Here is a 13118-nt window from a genome sequence, read left to right on the forward strand (position 1 = left end):
AGGGAAAAGGAGGGGTTTAGGGGAAGAGGAAGTCAGTTTTCGCTCTTCGTGCCATGTGAAAAAATGAAGCTGTGGCTCCAAGAGTACTTTGCTAACTGTAGGCCAGTGACATGTGTTGATGCCTTTCACCATCTATTTGTTTAGCTCTGCCAAAATCCAAAGAATGCCTGAATGGTCCCCCTAGCACCTCATTACTTGGGTTTGCAGCCTTTAAATCACAGGCATGGAGAAATGACCCAACATATGAGGCTTTAGATACCTTGTTGAATGATGGGGCTGAGTGCAAGAACTGCCGCCTCTTAGCCTCACATTTTTCTTGAAACAGTTATTTGTCTTCCATATGTTTGGTCTGTACCTTCTTGCTCCAGTTTCTACAGATACAGGACTGTGTCAGAGCATTTCTCAGAATCATTCAACAAATACTGAGCACCTACTGTATGCCAGGCATTACCCTTTCAGGGAAGTTGGGTTATGATGATGGGGAGATAAAGAAGCTGGTCTTTACTTCGATGGTTTCTCAGATTTTTTTTTTAATTAATTGTTTCCTCCTGTTAGATTCTTTCTAATCATAGATGACCAAGATTTGAACAGCTCTATACAACATGTAATTTATTGAATATTTTTGTATGTGAAGCCTGTGCTGGGTGTTTCATGTGTTCTCATTTAATCTTCCCAGCAAATGTTTTTCCTTTAGTTTTTCCTTTCCTGGCTGGGTTGGTTCTCTGCCATTTCTCTTGGAGGGTCGTACATACCTAACTTTGGTTTCTTTTTCTCTAAAGGACAGACCCACCACTGAATGCCATTTTTACGCTTGTCAGTATACCCTTTGATCTGATGGGTAGGGTTGGCAAATTTCAAACATTGGAGACTAACAGTATTCATTGATTCAACAAATATTGAGTGATACTCTGGAAGGTGGTGTTTTAAGTGTTGGGGATACATACAGTTCTGGAGCTTCTATTCTGAGGGAGGAGAAAATGCAGAAATGTCAAGTAGAGAATTCTGTTTAGATGGGGATGGTCAGTGAAGGATTTTCAGAAGTGACATGATAAACATGGATATGATATATTTTTGCATTACAAAACTAGTTAAAATTTTAACTCCAGCCGGCCATGGTGGCTCACGCCTGTAATCTCAGCACTTTGGGAGGCCAGGGTGGGTGGATCACGAGGTCAGGAGTTTGTGACCATCCTGACCAACATGGTGAAAAACCCTGTCTCTACTAAAAATACAAAAAATTAGCTGGGTGTGGTGGCACGCACCTGTAATCCCGGCTACTCAGGAGGCTGAGGCAGGAGAATTGCTTGAACCCAGGAGGCAGAGGTTGCAGTGAGCCAAGATTGCGCCATTGCACTCCAGCCTGGGCAACAAGAGCAAAACTCCTCAAAAAATTATTTTATAAAATTTTAACTCCTTGGCCAGGTGCAGTGACTCAACACCAGTAATCCCAGCACTTTTGGAGGCTGAGGCAAGCAGGTTGCTTGAGCTGAGGAGTTCAAGACCAGCCTGGGCAACATGGTGAAACCCTGTCTCTGCAAAAAATTAAAAAATTAGCTGGGCATAGTGGTGCGCATTTGTGGTCCCAGCTACTCCAGAGGGCTGAGGTGGGAGGATCACTTGAACCCAGAAAGTCAAGGCTGCAGTGAGCTAAGATCAGGCCACTGCACTACAGCCTGGGTGTCTCAAAAATTTTTTGCCAGGCGCGGTGGCTCACACCTGTAATCCCAGCACTTTGGGAGGCTGAGGCAGGTGGAGCATCTGAGGTCAGGAGTTCGAGACCAGCCTGGCCAACTTGGTGAAACCCCATCTCTACTGAAAAATATAAAAGCCGGGCATGGTGGCAGGCGCCTTAATTCTGGCTATTTGGGAGGCAGAGGCAGGAGAATCGTTTGAACCTGGGAGGTGGAGGTTGCAGTAAGCTGAGATGGAGCCATTGCACTCAAGCCTGGGGGACAAGGGCGAGACTTCTCTCAAAAAAAAAAAAAAAAATTTTTTTTTTTAAATTTCTTGATTCTATTAGAGCAAGTCATTTTTGCTTTCTGCTTTGAGATCCTGATCTCCCTGTAACAGACAATGTAAGAGTAGTTTTTTCATGACTCAGAATCTGGCCTGGCTTAATGCTATATTCATACTAGATGCTTTTGCATTTTCTCTTTTTTAAACCATTTATTGCTTTTGTTTTTGTTTTTGTTTTTTGAGACAGAGTCTCTCTGTTGCCCAGACTGGAGTGCAGTGGCATGATCTTGGCTCACTGCAGCCTCTGCCTCCCGTGTTCAAGTGATTCTCCTGCCTCAGCCTCCTGCGTAGCTGGGATTACAGGCGCCTGCCACCACACCTGGCTAAGTTTTGTATTTTTAGTAGAGATGGAGTTTCACCATGGCCAAGCTGGTCTCAAACTCCTGGACTCAAGTGATCCGCCTGCCTCCTAAATTGCTGGAATTACAGGCATGAGCCATCACACCCAGCCTTAAGCTATTTATTGACTTGTTGAGAGGAAAAACTCTATCAAGAACAATGGCAGCCTAGGCAACATAGTAGGATCCCATTTCTAAGACAATTTTAAAGTTAGCTCTGTGTGGTGATACGCAGCTGAAGTTCCAGCTACTAAGAGGCTGAAGCGGGAGGATAGTTTGAGCCCAAGAGTTTCAGGCTGTGGTGAGCTGATTGTGTCACTGTACTCCAGCCTAGGTGACAGAGCAAGACGAATTATTTTTAAGAGGTGATTTGAAAAGATGGACTATAACTCACTGATTTTCAACATCGATGTATTATGAAGTGGTTTTTATGCTTCCAATCAAGTGTATCTTTGAGTTGAAGCCACATAGTTGGCTCTGTGTAATTGACAAGGTTATGCTGCCACTCTTTAGGAGTAATAAAGTACCTTTTCTTGCTTTTTGTTTTTTAGACATCTAGCTCTGTCACCCAAGCTGCAGTGTGGTGGCATGATTGTAGCTCACCGTAACTTTGAACTCCTGAGCTCAAGGGATCCTCCCGCCTTGGCCTCCCAGAGTTTTTGCAGGGATTATATGTGAGCCACTGCGTCTGGCCAAAATGTAGTTTTTCAAGAGTAATGCTTTAATAAACTGATTTTTTTCCCCCATAGCATTTCACTGTTCATTCTGTCTAGTAAATGTCTAGCTGGCTTTGTATTTCGCTAGGTACTCCCTGATTACCTGCAATTAGGTTACCATGTGGCGAATACAAAGATGAATAGGGCATTGTACCTGTCCTCACTGTGCCTCCACAAGCTGCTGCTTGTCTGGGCCTTGGGTGTACAAATAACTGGTATGGCCTTGGAAGTCAGTTCGGGGTGGGAATGGTCATACTATTTTGTATTGATGACATGTGCCTCGGCCTGATTCTGCATGGGTCAAAGGACCTATGAGGGCAGAGTTTTCAGGGTGATCTTGGAGTTTAACTTGATGTTAACCCTGTTAACTTTGCCTTTAAAGTTTTCCAGCCAGGCGTGGTGGCTCAACGCCTGTAATCCCAGCACTTTGGGAGGCCAAGGCGGGCAGATCACCTGAGGTCGGGAGTTCAAGACCAGCCTGTCAAACATGGGGAAACCCCATCTCTACTAAAAACACAAAACAATTAGCCGGGCATGGTGGTGGGCACCTGTAATCCCATCTGCTTGGGAGGCTGAGGCAGAAGAATTGCTTGAACCTGGGAGGAGGAGGTTGCAGTGAGCCGAGATTGCGCCATTGAACTCCAGCCTGGGCAAGGAGAGTGAAAGTCTGTCTTAATAGGCCGGGCACAGTGGCTCACGCCTGTATTCCCAGTGCTTTGGGAGGCCGAGGTGGGCGGATCACGAGGTCAGGAGATCAAGACCATCCTGGCTAACAAGGTGAAACCCCATCTCTACTAAAAATATAAAAAGTTAGCCGGGCGTGGTGGTGGGCGCCTGTAGTCCCAGCTACTTGGGAGGCTGAGGCAGGAGAATGGCATGAACCTGGGAGGTGGAGCTTGCAGTGAGCTGAGATTGTGCCACTGCACTCCAGCCGGGGCAACAGAGCTAGACTCTGTCTCAAAATAAGTAAAATAATAATAATAAATTTAAAAATGAGCTGGTCATGCTACTCAGGAGGCTGAGATGGGAGGATTGCTTGATGCCAGGGGCAGATGTTGCAGTGAGCAGAGATGGCATCACTGGACTCCATCCTGGGTAACAGTGGGATCCCGTCTCAAAAGTTTCCCAGGCATCCTCAAAATTGGGGTTGTTTTGGGTGAATGCTAAATTAAACCAGGCTCCTTACCCTAGAGCTACACATCAGTACTAAAGTAGACTCAGGGGGAATGGAGTAGTGAGAGTGAGATCATTGATCATTGGCCTAGTATTAAGTGCTGTTTCAAATTACCCAGGTCAGTTTGCTCTCAGTACTTGTGTGTTCTTACACATGATCTCATTCTGAGGTAAAGGAAATTCCCAGGATGATGGTGATGGGAAGTCCCAGGACTCCTTTCTGCAGTGGATTTGGAGAACAGTAGTCCAGGTTGTAGCAAGAGAAAGTACACTTTTTTTTTTTTTTTTGAGGCGGAGTCTTGCTCTGTCACCCAGATTGGAGTGCAGTGGCACGATCTCAGCTCACTGCATGCTCCACCTCCCGGGTTCATGCCATTCTCCTGCCTCAGCATCCCGAGTAACTGGGACTACAGGCGCCCGCCACCACACCTGGCTAATTTTTTTGTATTTTTAGTAGAGACAGGGTTTCACCGTGTTAGCCAGGATGGTCTCGATTTCCTGACCTTGATCCGCCTGCCTCGGCCTCCCAAAGTGCTGGGATTACAGACGTGAGCCACCATGCCCCACCAACATGAGGATTTTTTTAGTCCGTTTGAGCTGCTGTAACAAAAGACCATAAACTGGATGGCTTATACACAACAGAATTTTATTTCTCACGGTTTCGGAGGCTGGGAAAGCTGAGATCAAGGCCGTGGCAGACTTGGTGTCTGGATTCTGTCTTGAGTTTGCAAGGCAGGAAGGGTGAGGGATTTCTCTGGGGTTTCTTTTATATAAGGGCACAAATCCCATTGATGAGGGCTCTGTTCTATGGCATAATCACCTCTCAAAAGTGTACCTAATACTTTCACCATGGAGATTCAGATTTTAACATGAATTTTGGGGGGACACAAACACTCAAAACTATAGCAAGATTCAACTGTGTGTGATATTTACCTAGTTATGATCGTAGCAGCTCTGAATATTAAAATAATAATCTGATGAAGTGGGGATGGGTGGGTAATATGTATAAGAGCAAAACTCATAGAAATGAAAATTTTTTTTTTTTTGGTCACCCAGGCTGGAGCGCAGTGGTGCAATCTCGGCTCACTGCAACCTCTGCCTCCCGGGTTCACACCATTCTCCTGCCTCAGCCTCCCAAGTAGCTGGGACTACAGGCGCCCTCCACCACGTCCGGCTAATTTTTTTGTAGTAGAGATGGGGTTTCACCGTGTTAACCAGGATGATCTCGATCTCCTGACCTCTTGATCCGCCTGCCTTGGCCTCCCAAAGTGCTGGGATTACAGGCGTGAGCCACCACACCTGGCCGAAATGAGGAAATTTTTAAAAGTGGCAAATGGATTATGAACATCTTATTCAGAAATAAAGGTAAAAAACAGCTAAAAAGGCAAAAGCAGTTGGGTTCTGGGGAAGGTGGGGCCAGGGGACTTTTTGAAGCCTTAATATTTGCTTTGTTAAACCATGTTCTTGCATTATTAAGTTTTGTCATGCTAACAACTCTATTTTGTCAAGCCAGATTATGATGGCTTAACATGAGTGAACCTTCCAGCTTCTCACCAGATGCAAATCTGACAGGAATAGGGACTTGTGTTACTTTATGGCAGGTAAATAGCACCCTTCAGATACAAAATTGGGATGGTTTCGGGCGTGGTGGCGCATGTCTGTAGTGTCAGTTACTACAGAGGCTGAGGTGCAAAGATTGAGCACAGGAGTTCCAAGGCCAGCCTGGCCAACCTAGTGAGACCTGACCTGTCCGAAACATACAACCCCACCCGCACCCCCACCAAAACAGGGATGGTGCTTCCTGTCCCTTAAGGAGGCAAGACACCAAAGGAGAAAGTACGTAGCTAGTGATGAGTGAATTGAGCATTTTATTAACTGCTCTCATTTTTGTCTTAAGTTGTCACAACTAACAGGGAGGCTGAGTACTCTGTCCACTGGGGGCTGGTGCTTCCATTGAGGGTTGTGTGTGCCTGATGGTTTCTTTTGAGTTCCTCTGTCCAACATCAGAATTGTTTGTATTCAGATATGCAACAAGATGGGACTTCTCAGTTTCACAACGTAAGGAAGATTGACACCAAACTGAGTTTGGGGCTTCCTTTGTACAGTTGACCATTGAACAACAAGGGTTTGAACTGTGCAGGTTCACTAATACATGGATTTTCTTCTGCCTCTGCCGCCCCTGAGACAGCCAGATCAATCCCTCCTCCTACTTTTCCTCAGCCTACTCAACATGAATACTATCAGGATGAACACCTTTATGATGATTCACTTCTACTTACTGATTTTTTTTTTTTTTTTTTGAGAGGGAGTCTTGCTTTGTCACCCAGGCTGGAGTGCAGTGATGCGATCTCAGCTCACTGCAACCTCTGCCTCTTGGGTCCAAGCAAATCTCTTGTCTCAGCCTTCTGAGTAGCTGGGACTATAGGCACACGCCACCACGCCCAGCTAACTTTTGTATTTTTAGTAGAGACAGGGTTTCACCATATTGGTGAGGCTGTTCTCGAACTCTTGACCTCAGGTGATCCACCTGCCTTGGCCTCCCAAAGTGTTGGGATTACAGGTGTGACCCACCACGCCCAACCTTTTCTTTAGCTTTTATTGTAAGAATACAGTATACATATAACACACAAAATATGTTAATTGACGTATGACCTGTAAGGCTTCCAGTCAACAGCAGGCTACTAAGTTTTGGGAAGTCAAAAATTATACATGGGTTTTCTTTTTTCTTTTTTTTTTCTGAGACAGAGTCCTGCTCTGTCGCCCAGGATAGGGAATCACACTTTGAATATATGCCTCAATTAAAAAGGCAAAAAATAAGCAGGGCACAATGGCATGCACCTGTAGTCTCAGGTACTTGGAAGGCCGAGGTGCAAGGATCGCTTGAGCAGCCCAAGAGTTCAAGTCCAGCATGGACAACAGCAAGACCCTCTCTAAAAATATTACTTATTTTAGAGACAAGGTCTTGCTCTGTCATCCAGGCTAGAGTGCCATGGTGTTATCTATCTCACTGCAGCCGTAGCTCGCAGGCCCAAATGATCCTCCCGTCTCAGCCTCCCAAGTACTTAGGACTACAGGCATATGCCACCAAATCCTACTATTAAAAGAATTTTATTTTTGGTCGGGCGTGGTGGCTCACACCTGTAATCCCAGCACTTTGGGAGGCCGAGGTGGGTGGATCATGAGGTCAGGAAATTGAGACCATCCTGGCTAACATGGTGAAACCCTGTCTCTACTAAAAATACAAAAAAAAAAATTAGCTGGGCGTGGTGGCGGGCGCCTGTAGTCCCAGCTATTCGGGAGGCTGAGACAGGAGAATGGCGTGAACCTGGGAGGCAGAGCTTGCAGCAAGTCGAGATAGTGCCACTGCAGTCCGGCCTGGGTGACAAAGTGAGACTCCGTCTCAAAAAAAAAAATTTTTTTTTTATTTTTGAGACAAGGTCTCACTTTGTCCTCTAGGCTGGAGTGCTGTGGTGCAACATGTCTGACTGCAATCTTGATCTCCCAGGCTGAAGCTATCCTCTCGCCTCAGCCTCCTGAGTAGCTGGGACTACAGGCACGCACCACCATGCCCAGCTCAGTTTTGATTAATTTTGTGTTTTTTTTTTTTTTTTTTTTTTAGAGACAAGGTTTTCCCATTTTGCCCAGCCTAGTCTTGAACTCCTGCGCTTAAGCGATCATCCTGCCTCAGCCTACCAAAGTGCTGGGATTACAGGTGTAAGCCACTGTGCCCGGCCTACAGATAATTTCTTTTTATTTTTTGAGATGGAGTCTCTCTGTGTGGCCCAGGCTGGAGTCCAGTGGCGCCATTTCGGCTCACTACAACGTCCGCCTCCCAGGTTCCAGTGATTCTTCTCCCTCAGCCTCCTGAGTAGCTAGGATTACAGGCGCATACCACCACGCCCAGCTAAATTTTTTTTTTGAGATGGAGTTTTGCTCTTGTTGCCCAGGCTGGAGTGCAGTGGCATGATCTCGGCTCACTGCAACCTCTGCCTCCTAGGTTCAAGCGATTCTCCTGCCTCAGCCTCCTCAGTAGCTGGGATTACAGGCATGCACCACCATGCCTGGCTAATTTTTGTATTTTTAGTAGGGATGGTGTTTCACCATGTTGGCCCCGCTGGTTTCGAACTCCTGACTTCAGGTGATCCACCCGCCTTGGCCTCCCAAAGTGTTGAGATTACAGGCATGAGCCACTGCACTCGGCACTTCTTTTCTTTTTTTTTTGAGACAGGGTCTCACTCTGTCACCCAGACTGCAGTGCAGTGGGGTGATCTTGGCTCACTGCAACCTCCACCTCCCAGTCTCAGTTGATCCTCCTACCCCAGCCTCCCGAGTAGCTGAGACTACAGGCATGCCACTACATCCCACTCGTATTTCTTGTAGATACGGGGTTTCGCTATGTTGCCTACGGTGCTCTTGAACTCCTGGGCTCAAGTGATTCTCACCTCGGCCTCCCAAAGTGCTGGGGTTATAGGAATGAGCCATTGCACCCGGCCTGGGCCTCTTTTAAAAAAGTGAGATTTGAGCAATGAGTTGAATTAGATGTAAGTTAGCAACAGGTATCTGGGGGAAAAGTACGCCAGGTAGAGAGAATATCTTGAGCAAGGGTCTTAAGGTGGGAGTGTTCTAACAGTAAGGAGGCCAGTGGCAAGAGTGAGTGGGAGGAGAGAGGAGCAGAAGAGGTCAGGTAGTTAGCAGATCTAGTAGTTAATCTTCTAGGGCCTTTCTGGCCTTCACTCTGAGTCAACTAGTCTTGTAGGTTTTTAAGCAGTGTCATAATGTGATTACTTTTTTAAAAAATCAGCTTTTCTGAGTTTTTTTTTTAAACACCCTTTCAACCCAGTTTTTCCTGACTCTGGGAAGAACCAGGAAGAGATGGCCCTGAAGTATTCTTTTTTTTTTTTAGATGGAGTTTTGCTTTTGTTGCCCAGGCTGGAGTGCAATGGTGCAATCTCAGCTCACCACAACCTCCGCCTCGCGGGTTCAAGTGATTCTCCTTCCTCAGCCTCCCCAGTAGCTGGGATTACAGGTGCCTGCCACCATGCCCGGCTAATTTTGTATATATATATATTTTTTTTAGGCGGAGTCTCGCTCTGTCGCCCAGGCTGGAGTGCAGTGGCACAATCTCAGCTCACTGCAAGCTCTACCTCCTGGGTTCACGCCATTCTCCCACCTCAGCCTCTGAAGTAGCTGGGACTACAGGCACCTGCCACTATGCCTGGCTAATTTTGTTTTTGTATTTTTAGTAGAGACGAGGTTTCAACCGTGTTGGCCAGGATGGTCTCGATCTCATGACCTTGTGATCCGCCCGCTTCGGCCTCCCAAAGTGCTGGGATTACAGGTGTGAGCCACCGTGCCTGGCCTCATTTTGTATTTTTTTAGTAGAGACGGGGATTCTCCATGTCAGTCAGACTGGTCTCGAACCCCCAGCCTCAGTTGATCTGCTCACCTTGGCCTCCCAAAATGCTGAGGTTACAGGCGTGAGCCACCATGCCCGGCCTGAAGTATTATTTTCAAACAATAAAATATACCAATTTTGAAAACAATTTGACACATTGTGACAGTGTACTTTTTTGGGGGGCCTTTTGTTTTGTTTTTTAAAAAGATGGTGTCTCACTCTATTGCCTAGGCTGGAGTGCAGTGACATGATCTCGGTTCACTGCAGTCTCCACCTCCCGGGTTCAAGCGATTTTTGTGCCTCAGCCTTTTGAGTAACTGGGATTATAGATGCATGCCACCATGTCCAGCTAATTTTTACATTTTTAGCAGAGACGGAGTTTCACCATGTTGGCCAGGCTGGTCTTGAACTCCTGACCTTAGGTGATCCACCACCTTGGCCGCCCAAAGTGCTGGGATTATAGGCACAGTCGTGAGCCACCATGCCCAGTTTGACAATGTACTGGTAATTTTGGTAACTGATGGTTACAATCTTGTTCCCATTGTTGCAATCAAAATACAGAACATTTTTGTCAGCCAAAAAGCCCTTGTGCCCCTTTGTAGTTAATCCTCAGCCCCTGATCAATTTTTTAGTCTTTTTTTTTTTTTTTTTTTTTAGGTGCGGTCTTGCTCTGTTGCCTAGGCTGGAGTACAGTGGTATGAGTATGGCTCAGTGCAGCCTCGACCTTCTGAACTGAAGCGGTCCTCCCATCTCAACCTTCCAAGTAGCTGGAACTACACAGGTATGCACCATTGCACCTGGCTAATTTATTTTTTATTTTTATCTTTTGGTAGAGATGGGGTCTCCCTATGTTGCCCAGGCTGGTTAGGAACTCCTGGCTCAAGCTATACTCCTGTCTCAGCCTTACAAACTACTAAGATTAGGCCAGGCGCGGTGGCTTACACCTGTAATCCCGGCACTTTGGGAGGCCGAAGGGGGTGGATCACTTGAGGTCAGGAGCTCGAGAGCAGCCTGGCCGACATGGTGAAACCCCGTCTCTACTAAAAATATAAAATATTAGCCAGTTGTCGTGGTGCGCACCTGTAGTCCCAGCTACTTGGGAGACTGAGGCAGGAGAATCACTTGAACCCGGGAGGTGGAGGGTGCAGTGAGATGAGATAGCGCCACTGCACTCTAGCCTGGGCAACAGAGCAAGATTCCATCTCAAAAAAAAAAAAAAAAAAAAATTATAGGCATGAGCCACCTCGCCTGCCCCCTCCCCCACCTTTTTTTTGAGACAGGGTCTTCCTATGTCACCCAGGCTGGAGTGCCGTGTTCAACCTCCACCTCCTCCCGGGCTCAAGCAATTCTCCTACCTCAGCCTCCCGAGTAGCTGGGACCACAGGCGCACGCCAGCATGCCCAACTAATTTCTGTATTTTGTAGTTGTGGTTTTGCCATGTTGCCCAGGCTGGTCTTGAACTCCTGAGTTCTAGCCATTTGCCTGCCTCAGCCTCCCAAAGTGCTGGGATTATAGGCGTGAGCCACCTAGTCTGACCCTTTTTTAAAATTTTTTTTTTTTTTTTTTTGAGATGGAGTTTTGCTCTTGTTGCCCAGGCTGCTGGAGTGCAACGGCACGATCTCGGCTCAGTGCAACCTCTGCCTCCTGGATTCAAGCAATTCTGCTGCCTCAGCCTCCCTAGTAGCTGGGATTACAGGCATGCACCACCACGCCCGTCTAATTTTGTATTTTTAGTAGAGATGGGGTTTCTCTGTGGTGGTCAGGTTGGTCTTGAACTCCCGACCTCAGGTAATCCGCCTGCCTCGGCCTCCCAAAATGCTGGGATTACAGGCGTGAGCCACTGTGCCTGGCCTAGTCTGACCATTTTTTGTTTTTTTTTTGTTTTGTTTTGTTTTAAATGGGCAACTAGAATAGGCTCAGAGATTCCCTGAAATCATTGTTAATTGTCACAATTTAGGGGGTTTCTCCCGCCAGGGATGTGGCTAAACATCCTCCAATGCACAGGAGGGGCACCTTTCCCAGTTATCACTAGTGCCAAGTTTGAAATCCTCTTCAAGACTTCATTCATTGCTTTGGCTTTGTATACCATATGGAGTTGTGCTGTTCAGTGTGGTAGCCAGAGACATACAGTGCTGCGAGTACCAAATACCTATGGGATTTAAAAAATTAATATAAGCCAGGCGCGGTGGCTCACGCCTGTAATCCCAGCACTTTGGGAGGCCAAGGCGGGCAGATCACTTGATGTCAGGAGTTTGAGACCAGCCTGGCCAAGGTGGTGAAACCCCATCTCTACTAAAAATACAAAACTTAGCCAGGCGTGGTGGCACGTGCCTGTAGTCCCAGCTTCTTGGGAGGCTGAGACAGGAGAATTGCTTGAACCTGGGAGGCGGAGGTTCTATTGAGCCAAGATTGGGCCGTGCATGGCACTCTAGCCTGGGCAACAGAGCAAGAGTGTCTCTCAAAAAAAAAAAAGAATATATTCAGTTTTTAATGCTCATTATATGTTGAAATGGTCATTTTTTGGCACATATTGGGTAAAAATACATTAAAATTGTTTTTTTTTTCCTAACCACCAGACTATCTGGGGAAAATAAAATTAATACAATTTAATTTCACCTGTTTCAGTTCCCTATGTGGTTTGCATTTGTGGCTCACATTGTATTTCTGTTACGTAACACTGATCCAGGTGCTAAAGACTCTTGATATCTCCAGTTTGAAACCTGTCTTCTGTGCTCAAGATTCAGGGATCTGGACACCTAGCTGACATTTCTTCTTGGTTCTTTTTTTTTTTTTTTTTTTTTTGAGATGGAGTCTCACTCTGTTGCCCAGGCTGTAGTGCAGTGGTGTGATCTCGGCTCACTGCAAGCTCCGCCCCCCGGATTCAAGTGATTCTTCTGCCTCAGTCTCCTGAGTAGCTAGAACTACAGGCACGTGCCACTACACCTGGCTAATTTTTGTATCCTTAGATACAAAATTTAGAGACAGGATTTCACCATATTGGCCAGGCTGGTCTCGAACTACTGACCTCGGGTTCTGCCCGGCTCGGCCTCCCAACTTGCTGGGATTACAGGCATGAGCTACTGCACCTGGCTGGTTGTCTTAATACACCTCAAACTTGGTATATCTGAGATAGAGCTCCTGAGACTCCCCACTCTAAAATCATTTCTCCTTCAGTCTTCCTTATACCATTCTCTCTTTCAGCCAGATTCCTGCTAGTCATTATTACGCCCTCCCCAACCATTAGCAGCTCTTGATCATGTTTATATCACATGTTGCCTCTTTTCTCCATGTCTTTGCCACAGCCATAGTCTAGACCATGCTATCCTCTCCCACCAAGATGACTACAGTGACCTCCAGGTCCATCTTTTTCTTACCCTTGGGTCTTCAAAGTATTCTCCATTTAATAGCCAGAATGATCTTGTGAAATGTATGTAAATCAGATGTTTCTTTCGTTACTTAGAACCTTTCAGCAACTTCCCA

General features: G+C 46.4%; 1 protein-coding gene across 9 annotated transcripts in view; it reads left to right on the forward strand.

Moving 5' to 3' along the window:
• The window catches only part of RBM4 (RNA binding motif protein 4), a 52430-nt gene that overhangs the window by 30639 nt on the left and 8673 nt on the right, over positions 1-13118 (forward strand). For 3 of the 9 annotated variants that reach the window (XR_010129135.1, XR_010129133.1, XR_010129134.1), the window contains one exon: positions 10296-10419. The exons of the other annotated variants lie outside the window; for them this stretch is intronic. The gene's annotated coding sequence lies outside the window, so the exon portion shown is untranslated. The remainder of the gene's footprint in view (positions 1-10295; positions 10420-13118) is intronic. 9 annotated transcript variants of the gene reach the window in all.

The sequence above is a fragment of the Gorilla gorilla genome, chromosome 9 (assembly GCF_029281585.2).
Source record: "Gorilla gorilla gorilla isolate KB3781 chromosome 9, NHGRI_mGorGor1-v2.1_pri, whole genome shotgun sequence".
In the NCBI taxonomy this organism is placed as follows: domain Eukaryota; kingdom Metazoa; phylum Chordata; class Mammalia; order Primates; family Hominidae; genus Gorilla; species Gorilla gorilla.